This window comes from Uranotaenia lowii, chromosome 2, assembly GCF_029784155.1.
Source record: "Uranotaenia lowii strain MFRU-FL chromosome 2, ASM2978415v1, whole genome shotgun sequence".
NCBI classification, from domain to species: domain Eukaryota; kingdom Metazoa; phylum Arthropoda; class Insecta; order Diptera; family Culicidae; genus Uranotaenia; species Uranotaenia lowii.
Genome location: NC_073692.1, coordinates 187,920,112 through 187,939,158, shown reverse-complemented (window position 1 = coordinate 187,939,158; position 19,047 = coordinate 187,920,112). Strand labels below are relative to the sequence as shown.

At 34.3% G+C, this 19,047-nt stretch overlaps 1 protein-coding gene across 1 annotated transcript in view; it reads right to left on the bottom strand.

The window, feature by feature from the left end:
* LOC129749140 (uncharacterized) overlaps nucleotides 1–17,356 on the bottom strand; it is a 389,660-nt gene extending 372,304 nt beyond the window's left edge. The window contains exon 1 of the mRNA XM_055744027.1: nucleotides 15,753–17,356. The gene's annotated coding sequence lies outside the window, so the exon portion shown is untranslated. The remainder of the gene's footprint in view (nucleotides 1–15,752) is intronic.
* Between the last annotated feature and the right edge of the window lie 1,691 nt (nucleotides 17,357–19,047).

The following is a 19,047-nucleotide window of genomic DNA, read 5'->3' as shown; positions in this document are numbered from 1 at the left end:
GAGTTTTGTACTGTTTAAAAATGAAAATCAAATTATGATGGAAAGCTAAGTTACTCAGATTCCTTAAATTTAATTTTCCTTTAAATAATTTTCTTAAAATAAGGAAACTTAAATTTCCTTGAAATAATTTTATTAAAAGTTCATTGTGGCTAAATAAGCACCGCGTTGTACAGTAAGGAAGGTTTTGCTCAGTTTATTCTTTGCATTTATTTCTCGAAGTCTCTCGCTAGAGATTGTTTGGCAAATGAAAACTGTGAAAATAATTCCAGCAAGGACCTTAGGAAGAACAGCTCCTTGGAGGGTGTGACTAAGCCTTTATGAACAAAACAGGGAAATAACTTTCATCGGTGTTTGAAATTTTTGAACTTGCTCAAGAGACTGGAACATAAGGCTAAATGGATTTGAGCATAGAGAAACTTTATTAAAGAAACCCTTCAATTAAAAAAAAAAAAAAAATCAGACTTTACTTAAATCAAATAAGCTGAATCTGCTAGACTTTTAAGCAAATTCAGATCGATGAACTATCGATGAAAAAAAAAATTAAAAGGTAAGGCAAGAGATTAAAATTTTGCGGTTTCAAATTCTTGCAAATTCGATACAATTTTAAAATTTTAGTTTGAAATTGATTTTTTGCAGACTGCAATATTTATGATTACAATACACTGAGAAAATATCAAATTCCTCGCAGATTTTTTTTGTGAAGAGTGTTGTTGTTTGTTTGTTTTTCAGCAAATATTTTGAATTTGAAAATCAACTGTTGATAACATTTTTTTAAAATAAAATCAGGTTTTCCATAAAACATAACTTGCGCAATAGTCCTAAGATCTATTGTATAGTTGTATAGTTTCAGATATCACCAATGAATTTTGAATCTATATCGGAATTTCAATATGATTTCTTTATAAAATATCTATATTAGAATTTGATACTTGAGCCAAAATGTTTTTCAGAGCCCTCAGTCAGAAGCTATAATTTAAATTTTTATGTTTTGGAATTCAAACTTAATTAATTTTTTAAATTATTTATTTCCAATCCGTCTTCTTAATCTAAGTTTATGTATATTGTTCGAATTTTAATTTTTTTAATTATGAATCGCTGTTCAGAAGCTTTGTTATGTTTGAAATTTGCATAAGAACTAAGGTCAAGAACTTCAAATCTAAATATGATACAGAAACTGAAGATGCTTCCTCATTTTCTTTTTTTAACATTCGAAAAATTCAAATAATTTTAAAAATATTCAAAATGCATATGCGTTTCGTGAAACATGAAACAAATTTCGTCTGAAATGAAAAACGAAATTTGAAAAAGGATTTCATATCACCATTTGAATTCTTATTTTTAATGATGGTTTGAACTTAAAATCAAGAATCCTGAACCGGATACAAAATCGCAAATATGAAAACAGAAATACAATTTTGTTTACGATAAAATGGAACCAGAGCTTTCGGAATGAGTTTAACCTCATTTTAAACTTAATATTGAGACCTGAATTTCAATAAACAAGTGAGAAATTTTTTAAAAAAAGTTGCAGTATTCTGAACTTGGGATATGTTTTGAGTTTTCAGCATCAAATCTGAGCAAAGATTGTTATTCTGGAATAACCTTACTCAATCAATAACAAATAATTATATTGAGTTTTAAAGTGCTAAAATTTTTTTCTAAAGTAACTTGTTAATTAAGTACATAGAAAATAAAAAGCATTCGAAAAAGAAGCTCAATAATGATTACCAATTTCATTGGGGAAATTTTTTTTCTATATTTTTTCAATCAGGTTCAATAAAAAAAACACTGGATTTTTCTGAAATGTTTACAAAAGAAATCATACTTTGTTACATGTAGGATTTTTTTACCTGTTCAGTGAAACAAAATTTTGGTGCTTCTGTTGATAAAATGATTTAAAAGAATTGACTCTCCTGAATTCGAATCAGACTTTACATTTTTATGATGAAACTCGTACTAATGATAATGAATAAAGTTGTGAAATGTGATTATGAGTTCCGATTAAACTCTCTTGAAATTGAAATAAAAATTTTGTTTATTTGACTTTGGCGTCGATGACTGTCTTTTGAATTTATGTTTAAGAATTATATGTATAGTGTATATTTTTGAGCTAAAGTTTGATGTTTAGTTTGTCCATTAGATTGTCGAGGAAAAAGGTTGTGTTGGGGAATTTGGGTAATTTAATCATTTCGTTGCGAAGTATACTATAGAAATAGTTCTGTGAACAAAATGTTATATTTTTATATTCGTCAACAATTTTGGGGAAAATTTGACATTTTTTTTTACGAAAAATCTGTAAAAATAAATTTTTCGCTTCGGTTTTGGCACACCTGATTGCATTTTTTTTCCTAATTCTGAATTAATTCTAGTTCTGAGAACTTCTATTTTGATTAGTTCTTGTGAATAAGAAGTTTTATCAAATTACTGTCATTTCACTTTTTACTTATTCGTTTTCATGTGTATAGTAAAAAAAAATTATATTTGATGCTTTGATTCGTTTTCTCTTATTAAGAAATGGTTGTTTTCTAACAATAGGTTCTTGGAGGTCGTAGTTGCAAAAGCATATTATATTCAAACCTATGTTTTAAAATCATTTGGTAAATCTTTGAGACGTTTCGTCCCCTAGACATTTAGTTTTGGATAAATTTTGTAGACTTATGTATGTTGAACAGTTAAGTTTCAGAAAATAAATCATTATAACTGAACACAACTTTTCGGCTATTTTCTTGATTCAATAATTTGATTTGTTGATGTGAAGAAATATCAATAACAAGGCATTTGACGATTATTGTTACAGTTACTCGTCCGAGACTGAGACATGCTTTTTCATTAGTTACAAAGTTGATCATGGCCTGAGATTTTTACACTAGCAGTTTTGCTTCAAATAAGCGAGATAACATCGATGTTCTAGTAATTTTATCTCTCCTGTACATCGCTGGAATCTTCAGAGAGGCTGCTATAAGCTATGTTCAATGTCGATGCCCCGCCATTCGTTACATTCCCATCATTCAACACACTCTGTATGGGCACAGCTGACCGCCTCTAGGTGTTTTTATTTTCCGAACTAGCTCGCTAGCTGCCCGGCCATTGTACGGCTGATGGTGTTTTCAGCAGTTCAGCAATCAGGCTGCCGCTAGTGGGTGCTTCGAATAATTTTGCACTTATCCACCCCCGCAAACTTAGCCAAACAAGACTAGTACGAGACAGAGGTAGAGAAGGAACAAAAAATAAAGCAGCATGAAACCGGCACCTCGAGCATGGTTCAACTCATTTTCGCTAAATCAACCCCCCTTCCCTCACAACGTCAATTCATCACTTCTTTCTGCCTAGCCGAGCCATTCACAAGAACACCGAACTGCAGCTAAAAGTCGAAGAACTGGACCATCATCAGCAGACCCACTTTCAATTAGTATAGAGAAACAACGGTTGCTTGCCGATTTACCCATGGTGCGGCCACAATTAAAAGGTAACGAAATATCTGCTTGTTTTCAAGTTTTAAGTTTTTAGCACCCGCTATTTTTTTTTCATCTTTCGGTTGCACTTTTTCCCATTCAAAATGTAAAAGATCGTCCAAAAAGTAGGTAGCGAAGTTGGCAATCGGGAAGGTAAGTAGGTATCACTTGGGGTATCACTTCAATCCATGAAAACCAATTTTGAAACCAAACAAAAGGCGAGCCGAAGATTCTGGTCTTTCATCTTCAGACAAGAGGAAGGTGGGGATTTTCCAAGTTAGCTGCTGATTTCCTACTGGTAATTAATAACTACCGACCGAGATTTCCCGAGAACAAGACGATTGCTTGCAATTTTCACACGATAAAGATCACAATTGGTTTGCTTACTCAATGCAGAGATAACATCGTAGATCAAAGTTTCGAACCCGTTGATTTATTCTTGATCGCATCAAAGTGATTTGTACATTATTTGGTTGCTCAAATACTGGAGGAATCGGAGGTTTATCATATTTCATGTTCATCCCAAATTTATGTCACCTTTTCAGAACGTTTTTATTTATTCAATCAACATTAAGAGATGACACTATCATAGCCAAATCATTAGTGTAATAAATTTTTTGGAACTTATTGAAAAAACAGACTTTCTAATTTTCAAGTGAAGCTATTTTGCATACATTTTCAAAAAAAAAATGTCGTTTTGGATCAACCAAGAATATATTGAAAAAACTCAAAAACTTTAAGTTTCCCCAAATTTTGTTGAAAATATGAAATAAATTTAAATAATATTTCAATAATAGCCATTAGACTCTGAGGGATTCAAAAGAATCCTTAAAGCGTTTTAATTGCTCAAAATGCCTGCGTAATATCATAAAAACTTCATAGGAACAACTTTAAATTTTAAAGTGTTTTTTTGAGAAGATCATTCAACACATAAACTGTTTTCACATTATCTTTAAGACTTTTAAAGAAGTTCTATGCAGATCCGACTTTTCGGTTACATAGATATCTATCAGAATTTTTCAAAGATTTTAGTTTACCGTTATAGGCGATGTGTATTATTCAAGGTTTAACCCGAATATATGAGTAAAAAATAATGGTTAGAACTTTAATGATAATTTAAATGCATTCTTCATACTTTTTAAATTATTATGTAAAAATGCGGGTGCGGACTATACACAGTAAAACTCGGTAATTTGTGATATAGATATGGACTTGAAAATAGTGACTACAGGAAACAAAAACTGCTTTAAGCCTTAAACTATTTCGCTCTTTACTATGTTTCTTAACAAAATTGATTAAATGTGAACATTGAGCTAATTATGGATAAAATTTTCAAAATTTTAATTTCTTTTTTTGCCAGAAGTAGCGTGGTCTACGGATTTAGACCATCCCGCGTCCCGCAGATTTCCCGCATTCCCTACGGATTACGGAGAAAAGACTATCAAATTTAATTTCAACCAAATCAGTAGGTCGTTCATTTTCCGTAATAGCGACAGATTGCAGCGATTTGCATTCTGGCAACTCTGCACACAGAATGGCAAAGTTTCCAAAATCACAGAAAAATCCGTTATATCACATTGAGAAAATCTCATCACAGATTCTGTTTCACAGAACGAATAGTTTTAGAATTATTCACAGATATCACAGATTTTATAAACTTTGTACTTATTTCTGAAATTGTTAACAAAAACAAGCGCTGATGTGGTCTAGTGGATAGGCTGGCGCGAGTGTGGTAACCCAGGGGTACTGGGTTCGATTCCTGGTATCGGCAAGAAAACTTTTGGGTTCGAATGCCAAAAGTTGCCGACAGGTTAGATGTGTTTCATTGTATAAATAACTAAATGCACTTAATATTTCAGAGGGAATGCATCTGGGGTTAATCTGAAGAGACTATTGCAAGCGGAGTGGATTGCCAACCATTGTAGGTCTCCGAAGGTTGGATGCCTTCCTTCGGCGAACCATCGGCCGTGGAAGCCTGAGAAGCAATTCGAAGGCCAAGCCACACAGACATAGGCTGGACCTTGCTACCGATGGGGGAATTATACATACATACACATACATTTCTGAAATTGTTAACATAAATTATGAATTTTAAACATTGTTTTGGGAAAATATCATCTGATTGGTAATGTTCATTAATTTTTCTCAAATAATACTAATAATTGCATCACGAATTTTCAAAGAAATTGGGGTTATTTCTGTCACAGGAAACCATCACGGAATTTTGGGTTAAATCACAGAAAGTCAAAAAAAAAAAAATCCGCAAAAACACAGAATGTTTTTGGCAACCTTGGTCAATGGACCTAAAAAGCTATTAAAATTAATTGCAGACAAACTGTAAACGATAGACATTTGATGTCTTCACACTTTCATATATTTTGATGATCTTTCATATTCTTGAAAGAAAAAGTGATTTTTTCACCTGGTAGAGAGATAAAAATAATATTTCTTAAAATAATTAGTTAAGAGACTAAATGTCTTCACAAAAGTTGTAGATTTAGCTATTTTGAGATACTTTGTCGAAGACACCATCAATCGCGTGAAGATGACAAAAGATACGAGCATTATAAAAATAATACAATTAAATTTAAGTTTTTATTGAATATCTTTTTTAGTACCTATACGACTTAAAAACATGATACACTGTAAAAAGTTGTTCAAGTTATTGAAACACACAATTTTGTGGAACATGTCAAATACATATTTTAGCTAAGAATGGATATATATTACAAAATATCCAAAATAAATAATTTTTATAAACATTCTCTAGGACCGCGAGTTAATAAGACTTCTATTTGTTTTCTTTTCTCAATATTGTAAAATACTAGTTTTTTATCGAATTTCAAAAGAAGCGTCTACTAAATTCAATTTCAGACATTTTCAAAGGCAAAAATTAATTCATTTTGCAGATTTCAGCAAAGTTGTTTGATGAAATATGTCCAACCTTTTTTAAACTTTTTCAATAATGTCAAAAATCATATTGGCATCTTTTATCTTATACTCTTACTGAAAAAACATAACTTTTACCGATAAATCCGATAAATGAAATAGACATTTAATAGTTAATTTTAATTTTCAAAAAGGTATACCGAACTTTAAAGTCAAACTAAAAAAAATTTGAAATATTTTGATAAGTTTGCCTTTGTTTTTCATCTCTTAATTTTTGTGTTCTGAAAACATGGTGTTCTTGGAAGCCTATAAATTTTTATTTTCAAAACAGAAAACTAAGTTTCTTGCTTTAGTCTTCTCCAGGACCCAACATTTTATAGCTTGGAATTTAAAAATTTAACTGCGCTCGAAAGTTTATGGAGGTTTCTCTTATTTAAACTATGTCAAATCATCTTTTTTTATTAATCAAATTAGTTTATGTTTTGTACTTTAAATATTTACAACAAAAATTAGAATTCCTTATTTTTATTTTTAACAGTATTGTATTTGATAATTCGTTTCAAGAAACAATCAATTTTTTAACCTGTTATTTGTCAGTGATGATGAATTGAACATTTTGAATTTTCAAGATATATCTAAATATAGCTTTTATTATCAACTTGAATCAAACGTGAACTTTATTTTGACTACAGGAGAATTGGATTATAAAAAAGAATTTATCCTGATCCCTGGCACTCTTGAAATAAAATTAATTTAATATTTTTTTCAACTTTTTTCAATTTATTCATTACCCAACCAGTCGATAAAATTTTTTTAAAAATTTTAATATTTTTTTTTCTGTTTATTAAAATAAATTCAATCATCATCTCTGTGTTTCGAACAAATTCAAATCATGATAAAATATTATTATAATTGTTTAAAAGGAAATTGATAAATTTCAGTTAACAACAATGTTTTGAAACATTGATTCTGATTTATTTTGAACCCTATTAGTAAAATTGATCATATTGTAAATTTTGTGTGATGGTCTTGGAGTAAGAAAATGACTCGTAAAATGTAAATGAAAAGTAAACATTTAAAATTCGAACCATTTTTAAGATTTGGATCTAAAACTTATATCTTCAATTTATATACAAAGTTAAAACATAAGAAAGTTTCATGAGGCCAGAATTGAAAAATGTGAAACCATTTGATGTATCACAATTTTATTTAAGTTTACAATCTCAATTCAAGGTTGCCGAAAAAAATTCTGTGTTTTTGAGAAAAATAATTCTGACTTTCTGTGATTTTACCCAAAAATTCTGTGATGGATTTCTGTGATGCTATTTCCTTGAATTTCATAGAAAATTCATGATAAGTTGGGTCTTTTTCACAATTTAGTTGGGCAAAATCAATTACCATAACCAATTTTATCATTCTTTTCTAATACAATGTTAGGGATCTAAATTTGATACTATTCGAAAAAAATATAATTTCGGAAATACATTCAAAATTTAGAAATTCTGTGAAATCTGTGAAAATTTCAAAATTCTGTGTTCTGTGACACAGATTCTGTGATGAAAATTTGCTCAAAATTCTGTGAAATTACAGATTTTTCTGTGATTTCGGCAACCTTGTCTCAATTACGAATTAATAATACACAAAAATATACATTGAAAACCATGAATTCAGAATCAAATAAAAGATTTCTGGTTAAGGGTTCTGATAAAAATTTCGCTTTTTGGTTTCAAATTCATAGGATTTCTTATCTGGTATTTAGATTTAGGTTTTGAATTTGGGTTCAAATTGCAAATTTCACACTTGGAACAAAAACCCAAGGTTTGTGTTCAAATTTGAGCTCAAATCTAAATTTACAATCAATATTTAAATATCATTGTTGAAATTTCATTAAGGACTCAAAATGAAAGAGATCGCAGTTTCATAACTTTTATTCTAAATTTGAATTTCCACTCATCCTTAGAATAATTAAGCTTTTGGTACAAAAGAATTTCGATGATTGTAATTTCTACATCATTGTGCCACACGCGAATTTTCTCAACGATACAGTTGGCTTACCAATCATTGAAAAACTTATCTGGAAAAACTGTGTTCGATGTTTACTCTTGAGCTCGAGCTCACAGACATCATCTCAGAAGGCCACTGATTCACCAACTGAGCTATATCACAAGTCATGAACAAAAATTGGAACTCCAGGACTTATTTTCAAAAATAAATAACTTTTAATGCAAAATAACTTTACCCTGAATAACTTGTACATACACATTTTTTCACTTGTTAATGCATTGTTCAAACAAAAATGTTAAAGAAAAAAAATTGTCATCAAACCCCCCCCCCCCCCCCCCATGAGCCGGTTCTTCATACGAGCCTGGTTGATATACTTTACGCAGAAAATTTGATCAAAAAATAGTTCCCGAATTATTTTATGCAAAAAAAGTTGTAAAAGAACCCCTTGCCCTTTCCCATCCACCAGCATAAAATTCAATAGAGACCATTTTTGTTCTCAAATTACCATTCATGCCGAATCAGGATCAATTTACTTGAATTGTTATCGACATACGCAATACATGAGGTATGGGAGCGTCACTCCTCCCTTCTTATCTTTACAATGGAAGAAGGGAGAGGTCTCAAATAATCATATAAATATTTCTCGTATTCAAATACCTTCCCATGCCAAATTTGCTTCCATTTGCTTAAATAGTTTTTAAGTAAGGCCTATTCTCTCCCCTTCCTATATTTCAAATAGAAAGAAAGAGGGGTTTCAAATAATCATAGAAATATTTCTCCTACCCAAATACCTTCCCATGCCAATTTTTTTACCATTAGTATGATCGGCACTCGAGTTATGCAGTTGTATTTGAATTGGGAGGCCTCCTTCCAGAGAGAGGGAGGGGTCTCAAACTATAATAGGAACCTGCTAAGTTTCACGCAAATCGGCTCAGTAGCTTCCGAGTCAATAGGGAACAGACAGGCAGACAGACAGACAGACAGACAGACAGACAGACATCAATATGGCCTATCATTTAAAATAGAAGGATATTTGACGGAACTCTATCATTCATTATCATCAGTTACTGCAACTAATGAGTCATTCTTCATTGAATAAACATCCAATCACTATAACAAATGGGAGGTGAACGATCAACTGATAGGTGTATCATGTTTTTTTTATATCAATAAATAACAAATATCACCCATCAAAAATCACACTTTCGGAGGGTCCCGTAACTTATCCGCTCATTCAGCCACTCACACGCTCCGTTGACAACTGTTGCGCGCGCACGTCATAATTCGTAAACAACAAATCTTGGATCTCTCGAGTCGAATTGAAAGGTCCCTGGCTGGCTCGTCGTCGTCGTCGTCGTCATCGAAAGGTTCGAGACGATTCACCCAAAATGTGTCGAGATCAAAATTCATAGTTGTTGTTGTAACTCTACGTAAAAAACTACATACTGCACGTTATCCAACAACACCTTCCAGTGTGAGCCGCAAAAGACACGCGAATTAAGTCACCACATTTTGGATTTTGAGACCCCCACATCACAAAAACAACAACAAAAATAGTAACCGAAACCAGAGACAAATCTTCGGACCTTCTCGTAGGCTAGGGGCAAGTTTGGCAGAAGCACTTTTATTTTCGCCTCTACTTACTCCAGCGTGGTACTTTACGAGTTACTCGCTCCGATGGGTTTGGTTTTTGGTCGTTTAGTTTCGTGTTGATTTTTGCTCTCTGCATCTTTCACTACCCACTGCTTCGACTTTTTCTCCAGCTTCGTTTCACATCGGGTACTGTATGAATAATGATGATGGTGGAAAATGATATTTTCCTGAACACTGATCAGCTCAACGACTACTACACAGTACAGTACAGAGGTAGGCATTTGGACACACGGTTTTTTTTTGTTCGAACCAAGCGACTATGCATAATTCAATCAGAGTTCACAATGTGGCGGGTAAGGTGGGGTGAAAATCAGCTGTTTGTGATCACTTGGCATCAAAATGCGAATGCTGAATACATTTCAAATGATTTTAATAAAAACAAATTAAAAAAAAACTTTAACAACCTTTCATTTTAAAACTTCAAAATAAGTATATTCTAAGGTTGAAAGATTGCCCGGAAGTATTCGGACTTGCCCGAATATTTGACACAAAGTTTGGGGAAAGTCCTGTCCGGCCCGGTTACCCGGATTCCAATTAGAAAAGCACGGATTTTGTCCGGATTAATTCACTTTATTTGTAAAATCTAACAATACATTCAAAATGAGTTATTAATATTTTTCATTTTTACGTCCAAAAAGAAATCTTTTCGTGGCGGGTTTTATCCAAATAATCATGGCTAGTGTTCGGAAGACTAAAATATGATTCAAAATTTGATAATGTGTTTTGATGAAAAAAAAATATTTCAAGTGTTTTCTTCTTGATTTTTACTGAATAATTTGACCAAATTCACCCGGATTTTGGGTTGAACATTTTTAAGTCAAAGGTTTCCGGTCCAGACACGTCCGGATAAAAATCTGGCAACCTTAGGTTATCCTTTTTTTTATTTAAAGACAGTTCACCTAAGAAAGTGGACACCTGTTTATAATGGTTAGAATTTTAGTTAAGAAATAAAAAAAAACAAAATCTCACTTAAAAATATCGTAAGTTTTATTTTCAACAGATGTGTGAGAATTCTGAGCCTTACGCCTTGTCTTTAGAGCGTTCGTAATAGATTTTATAAAATTTTGCACAACTTTGATTGTGATTTTTAACTAAAATATTCCAGTGCCTTTCAATATGGCGCAGTTTGAGACATTTTCGTGAATTTCGGTATTTCTATATAAAATTTACTTTGATATTGATTTGCGACTGGATGATTTTTATTTTGAATTTTTAATGGTTTACGGCTTAGTCAGTCATATTTTGTAAATCAAAACGAATGATTTTTACTACTGTCCAGACGTTTCGGCTATTTTTTGTAGCCTTCTTCAGTGGAAAACTGTAAATTTATTGTAATGATTTAACATTGTCTTTTTTTAGTTTTACATATTGAGGTTTTCTACTCACTAATTGTCAGGTTCGTTTTTCGTCTAGTGACTATTTTTGTTGGTAATTGTTGGTTGAATTTACTGAAGTGGAAATAATAGGATATATCTAATTTTACAAACTAAAACATATTTTTTAAAGTTCCACTACAGTAAATTCAACCAACAACTACCAACATAAATAGTCACTAGACGAAAAACGAACCTGACAATTAGTGAGTAGAAAACCTCAATATGTAAAACTAAAAAAAGACAATGTTACATCATAACAATAAATTTACAGTTTTCCACCGAAGAAGGCTACAAAAAATCACCGAAACGTCTGGACAGTAGTAAAAATCATTCGTTTTGATTTACAAAATATGACTGACTAAGCCGTAAATTCATTAAAAATTCAAAATAAAATTTACTTTTTATTGGTTCAGCTGATAAACGAGCAAATGCAACAAGAGAATCCCCAGTTAACCCAGATGAGCCAGAACTAATATGTTCTTTTAATTTTTACCAGTAAGTTTCTTTTTTAATTGTGACCAATGTGAAAAATGCAGAGCGCTTCAAGCCGTGTATACAATTTTTGTAGCTCACTTACGCTTATTTTTTTATGAAATCGCATGCAAGGCCGTGCGAACGGTGCGTGGGGGTAGTTTAGGGGTTAAACCCCCCTCCCCATGTAGAAATTTTTGCAAGTTAAATTTTCAGTTCATGAAATGAATTTACTTGATCCCAATAGGTGTTTAAGAATTATTGTTAACAAACATTTCAGAAAATTGGCTCGCCTCCGGCGAAATTTAGTCCTAAATCACTCTAAGGCTAAAACATTTTATTTTACGACACTATATACCGTTCACTTATTGGAGCTAGTTTTTAATTGTTAATTTCGATTTGCAATTCAATAAACCCTTTGTATTGAAACTCAAATCTTTCCACACAAAAACCCATACCTCGTCTCAAGTATGGGTTTTTTAAGTAGCGTAATACTGAACTACTGAAGTTCAGAATATGAAACTATTTTAACTTCTAACTTCATTCATCGAATACTGATTTTATACATCAACAAGTTGGTGGCGATTATTACTAACCACTCTGATTATAAAAGAATCGTTTATGTCATTACAAATGTTATGCTCACTAGAAATACTCAGCCCCAATTTTATTTTATGTTTCTTGTGTAAAGATTTGAAGAGCTTGTTTAGATTAATTTAGGGGTTCGGAATCCAAATATGCAATAAGCTTTATTTTCTATCAACTTTTGTTTTCAATGTAACTTATGAAAATGGGCCAAAATAATTCTAGAAATATATCTTACTTTGTGACAAACTTTTTATGTATTAAAAATTTTAATTTGTTTTTATTGAATTAAATCTGTTATTCAATTATCAACTATCTTCAAGACACCAAATAGTTTTGAATTATGAAAGTTTTTATGTCATTTTTCTCAAATTTGTAAACAACGGGAATTTAAACAAATTATAAAAGAAATTTTAAACCGCATTTTTTTTGCCGCAGCCCGTGGCGTAGAGGATAGCCTTCAAGTCTTCTAAGCCCGATCACGACATACATAGTACACTTTCTGTAGATTGGTGGTTTTAGCATTTGTAAGATGCTAGCCATCATATCTTCGAAAGATGTACTTTTAGAGTTAAGAAAAAAGGAATCTCTTTGAGGAAACATCAAGTTTCATCGAGATCCTGTTTGTGTTTGTATTCGTTTTTGCTCAAACCAAATTTAATTTTATTTTGAATTATAAATCGTTTTGCAGATTTGAACAAATTTGTTAAAGGAAATAAATCCTTTTTCTCTGCTTTTTTAGAAATGGCAGGAAAATTGGTAAAAATTTTGGAGTTTAACTTTTTTTAGATCATTCATAATCATGATCATTATAATATTACCCACTAATGGAAAGCAGTATAAAAATAAAATTAGAATCAGATTTCTTTTCATGTAAGTTGCTTATTTCATCATTTATCAATGATTGATTTCACTCAAAACTGATTAATTTTATAACTTATAAACTACTTATCTGACTTATAAACTACTTATCTGACAAAATGCTGTTTCCTAGAGTTCAACTAAATACTTTAAATAAGCTTAAAAATAGTAAAACATTTTTAACCAAAAAAATCATTTCTTAAATGTATAATTTTTAATTAATTTCATTTTTTGTTTAAATTTTCAAATAAATTTAAAGAATTTTATATAGAAGTATGTTTTTTTTTTAAATAAATTTACCGAATTTAACAGTCAAACTTTTTAAATTTGTTTTAAAATAATTTTATCTTTATTTTTTAAATTTGAATTTTTGTGTTCCCCAAACATAAAGGGTGATACGGTCAAAATTTGGTCAATATTAGCTTGACGTATTTCTTTCAATTTTGCATTTAAAAAACCTGAACACCCCTCATTTTGAAGGTGTGTCTGTGTGTGTAGAATGTTGCTCCTATTTTGATTTTGGAATTCACTCTTCAGTTGCCAAAATGCCGTCCAAGGAAGAAGAGCAGCGTATCAAAATTTTGCTCGCGAATCGCGAAAATCCGAGCTACTCGCACGCAAAGCTGGCAAAATCGATAAAAGTTACCAAATCAACCGTTACAAATGTAATTAAAGTGTTTGGGGAACGTTTGTCGACAGCCAGGAAGTCTGGATCGGGGGGAAATCGAAAACCGGAAGCCGCTGAGACGACAAAGAGAGTTGCCGGTAGTTTCAAGTGAAACACTAACCTCTCTCTCCGAGATGCCGCAAATAAGCTGGATGTATCGTCTACAACCGTGCATCGAGCCAAAAAACGAGCCTGACTATCGACTGACCAGAAGGTAGAGACTCCAAATCGCGATGATAAACAAAATACGACGGCCAAAGCGCGATCCCGGAGGCTGTACACGACGATGCTGATGAAGTTTGACTGCGTGGTAATGGACGATGAAACTTACGTCAAAGCCGACAAGCAGCTTCCGGGATAGGAGTTTTATACGGCAAATGGAAGGGGAAAGGTAGCAGATATTTTCAAGCACATGAAACTGCCAAAGTTCGCGAAGAAATATCTGGTTTGGCAAGCCATCTGTACCTGTGGCTTGAAAAGTAGCATTTTCAAAGCTTCCGAGACTGTCAATTAAGAAATTTACGTGAAAGAGTGTTTGAATATACGTCTGCTGCCTTTCCTGAAGAAACACGGTTGTTCCGTACTGTTTTGGCCGGATTTGACATCTTGTCGTTACGGTAAAAAGGCCATGGAGTGGTACGCCGCCAACAACGTGCAGGTGGTTCCCAAGGACAAGAACCCTCCCAACACGCCAGAGCTCCTCCCAATTGAGAAATACTGGGCTATTGTCAAGCGGAACCTAAAGAAGACCATAAAAACTGCTAGGACGAGCAGCAATTCAAGGCAAACTAGCTTTCTGCGGCGAAGAAGGTGGACAAGGTGGCTGTACAAAATCTGATGGCAGGGGTTAAGCGTAAGGCCCGGCAATTCGGATTTCGGATTTGGAAAAGCGGAAGCCTAACTGAATATTTTTCCGGAATTTTATACTAATTAAACTTGAAAAAGAAGTTTTATTTGATTTTTTATACAAACGATTTCACCGATTTACACGCGTTTTCCCTTGACCAAATTTTGACCATATCACCCTTTATCTCATAAAAATATCAAATAAGGGTAAACTATCTTAGGTGAAGTGAATATAATTAAGTTTTCAGAAAATGTAGATTGGAGACTGTTCAATTTTTTTTTGGTTAAAAAACAGGTTTCAAATGCATTTTCAAAAGCTATTAAGTCGAAATCTTAGGCGTTTGCATACGCACCTTTTTAAATTTGATCTTTTCCCTTTCTTTGGAACAGTCAAACACTGTTGTGGGGGCAATCAAGCTTGATTCAATGATCCTTCTGTTTTCAACGGCATTGTTATGTTTCTAAAGCTGAAATTTAAAATTTAAGGCGAGTTTGGGCGATGTAAATCGAGGGACTACTCTTACACGGAATTCTGTAAATTCCGGATCTTTCCTCTTCTGGAATCTTATCTTTAGAGAAACTAGCGAATCCTTTAAGGTATTTCAACTTTTGTATGCTGTTTCCAATTCATGTTGTAGAAAAATCTTTCTTATACCGTAAGTTAGTCTCGGATGAAATGGTAGACTAACTCTATAAGATCTTTTTTTTCCGGTCTGAAGGTAGTTGTATCACTTCGATGCTTTTGAGGTTGTGTTTTGTGATAACTGCACTTTATCGTATATTGTTAGAATTTTTCTTTAAAAGTCAGACCCAATCAACGAAAATACCCTGGGAGCCCTGTATGGTAATTGATGTGAGTGATGTGACCTTAATTATACTTTAACGAACAATCTTATGCGCTTCAAGAAAGGGTGTTTTAAAAAATAAGTTTATCTTGTAAATACAAACCTTATTTGGACGTAGAATTTTCCTCGGCGTCTACTGGTTTGTATTACTCCAAACTACCCAGTCAGTATAACGCCAAAGTGAAAACTCCCTTTTTCCGCGCTTTACCTGATGACGACGTCTCGCTGTTCAGCACACTGATGCATTCAGTAATGGTCGGTAATAATTACAATAAAATATCAAAATGTTGGAACCGAATGATTTTCACTGCACTGTGGAGTAGCCCCCGTTGCTTCTTGCTCGCTCGCCCGAGTCGTTGAATTGAGTTAAGAAAAATCACTTTTCCCCACACGGACAGTTTTCTGCCGTCAATTTTCTGCCACCGCCCAGTAGTAGTAGGTAAGTAGTTGTGGGTTGTGGAAAATACGCGCAAAGTTAAGAGTTGAAATTGATATGCTTTTATTTGCTACTTAGTCACAGTAAATTGAAAAATTGCACCACGGCCCCCGGGAAGTTGTACCAGATTTTTGTACTTATGGCAATCACTCTCGCTCCTGCCTGAGGATTAAATGACGACGTTAGGTTAGGTAACAACACACTTGTTAAGATCTTTAAATACACTCACTTGGGGTGTTTCTGGGAGTTGGGAGGAAGGAGTAATTACGTGCTCCAGATATTAATCCCTTGCGCTGAGAAAGAACTTCCTTCGGTTGTTGTTTTGCCGAAGTTTGCAAGTATTGATTGCGAACAGGGCAGTATCACGCCAACGCCTATTCAGGGCCTCTGACTTCTCACCGAGTTCTTGGTCCAGCAAAGAGTAGACGGTAACGGTCTTTTCCTGTCGCGTCGTCAGAGATTTCTTCAGCCAGCAGTTTGGCCTGTAGAGGTTCCGTTCCACCAACCACACACGAAATAAAAATATATAGGTATATGGAGCCGGACCAGCACCAGACACTTACAGAAGTACAAATTCCGTATGTTTTCGCCTTTGCACCATTTCCTACGTTTCGTTTCTTCACTTCTCGGAACTTGGGCCTGCAGCAACTTGACTCACCCGACCAGATACAAATTCAACAGAACTCCTCAATTCGCAAAACCACTGACATCACGACGAGAGCTTCTTCCCGGTCTTGACCGAATTCTTCCACCAACCGGACCGCTAAATCACGTAACGAACCGTAAAAGCGCAAACAAAAAAAACCATAACACTGATCCGAACGTTGCAGTCGAGAGCCGGACGCCGCTTTCTTAGTTGTAAAAATTTTCACCAAAATTCATCAATCAAAATGCTCAGAATCGTAAAACACACCGCAAGAATCAGCCTGTTTCTTCAATTTTTTTTTTTTTGAAACTCACTTCAAATCTCTTCCCAAGAGCGTAACAAAAACAGCAAAAAAAACTTCACCATCAATCCCAAACCACAATCAGCGGAAAGAAAGTCGGCAACGCAAGCTTTATCCAGAACACCGTTCAGAATGTGCAGAAAACGGAAAATCCTACCACACAAGCGCTGTAGTGTGACATCCACGCATATGCGAAGAACGAAAACAACACCACAACAACAACAGCAACCGATCGACGCGAAGCGACCGAAAACTGGAAACTGGAAAATTCGGTAGATCCGACGACGAAGCGCGCGCGAAGCTCACACGTCCTGCTCGTGAAACGTCTCGCTGAGCAATACCAACCAGGCAGCCAAACAACAACCCGTAACCGGATCGGTGACTCGGCTTAGCTCAGAATTTGAGTCGAGATCGGTCGATCGGTGGAAACAAGTTTTTCGCGATACCCACTAAGCTGAAGCGCTCTAAAGAGTCACTAGCCTAACAACTCCGCTGCTTACTCCGCGTTGCTTCTCGCGGGGGAGAATTGGCAATGTTGCTTTTGTTTTTATTCAGAGGGAGAATTGTACTAAAACTAGGTAGGTAAAGTAGGTATTGGCGATTCGTTGGGGCCGCTCTCTTTAAGTTCTCCATTCGTTCTAAAAGTTGGAGTTGTTTGAAGTTGTTGTTGGGTAGGTTGTTTTTCCCTTCTCAAGATTATCTGCTGAGAGAATCAAAGCATTGGTGATCTTTCGGTGGAGGAGGCTGTGGGGATTTTCCCTAGCAACTCTTCGATACTTAGGGAGCTTTACTTAGGTGTCCGCTCATGTTATTCAAAACGGCTTCAATCGTTCGATTACCTTGTAGGTGTTTGTATGTGATTAGTTATGAGTAATTAGAGAAAACTGGAGTTATAAGACTATAACCTAAACATTTGTAGGTTCAAAAAAAAAATTATTTCAAAATTACTAGCAAACAAGTCAGAATTGAATACTTAGGGCACCTGTACCCGTGGTCTATTCTTGAGTCTAATTTATACAAGAATTGAACCAAAGAAATTAGATCCGATCCAATGAAAAAACTGGCAACTGCACTCGTGTTCCATTAACTGTCAAACGGTTTAGAACTGCGTCAAATTGGATCCAAATCTCACCAGTTTTGGATCAATCCTTATACCAGCTCTAAAAAAAGTTGAGTTGAAACTGGTATAATGGATCACCAGTGCGGTTGCTTGGGTCGGAATTTGGGTCTAAACCGGCTGTTTGGACCACGGATACAGGTGCCCTTAGCAACCATTCATTCAAAATGAATTCCAATTTTAGAAAATAAAAAGTGACATTTTATTATTCATTTCTTGTACCGTCATACGGGATGATTATGGGTCTAGAGGGGTGAAAAGTTAAGTTCGTTTTCCCAGATCTTCGTCCATTTCTGACTGATCTTTTTTTTTTTTAAAGGTGATACGGTCAAAATTTGGTCAATATCAACTTGACGCATTTCTTTCAATTTTGCATTTAAAAAACCGAGCTACTCGCACGCAAAGCTGGCAAAATCGCTAAAAGTTGCAAAATCAACCGTTACAAATGTAATTAAAGTGTTTGGGGAACATTTGTCGACAGCCAGGAAGTCTGAATCGGGGGGAAATCGAAAACCGGAAGCCGCTGAGACGATAAAGAGAGCTGCCGGTAGTTTCAAGCGAAACCCTAACCTCTCTCTCCGAGATGCCGCAAATAAGCTGGGTGTATCGTCTACAACCGTGCATCGAGCCAAAAAAACGAGCCAGACTATCGACTTACAAGAAGGTGGTGACTCCAAATCGCGATGATAAACAAAATACGACGGCCAAAGCGCGATGCTGACGAAGTTTGACTGCGTGGTAATGGATGACGAAACCTACGTCGAAGCCGACTACAAGCAGCTTCCGGGACAGGAGTTTTATACGGCAAAAGGAAGGGGAAAGGTAGCAGATATTTTCAAGCACATGAAACTGTCAAAGTTCGCGAAGAAATATCTGGTTTGGCAAGTCATCTGTACCT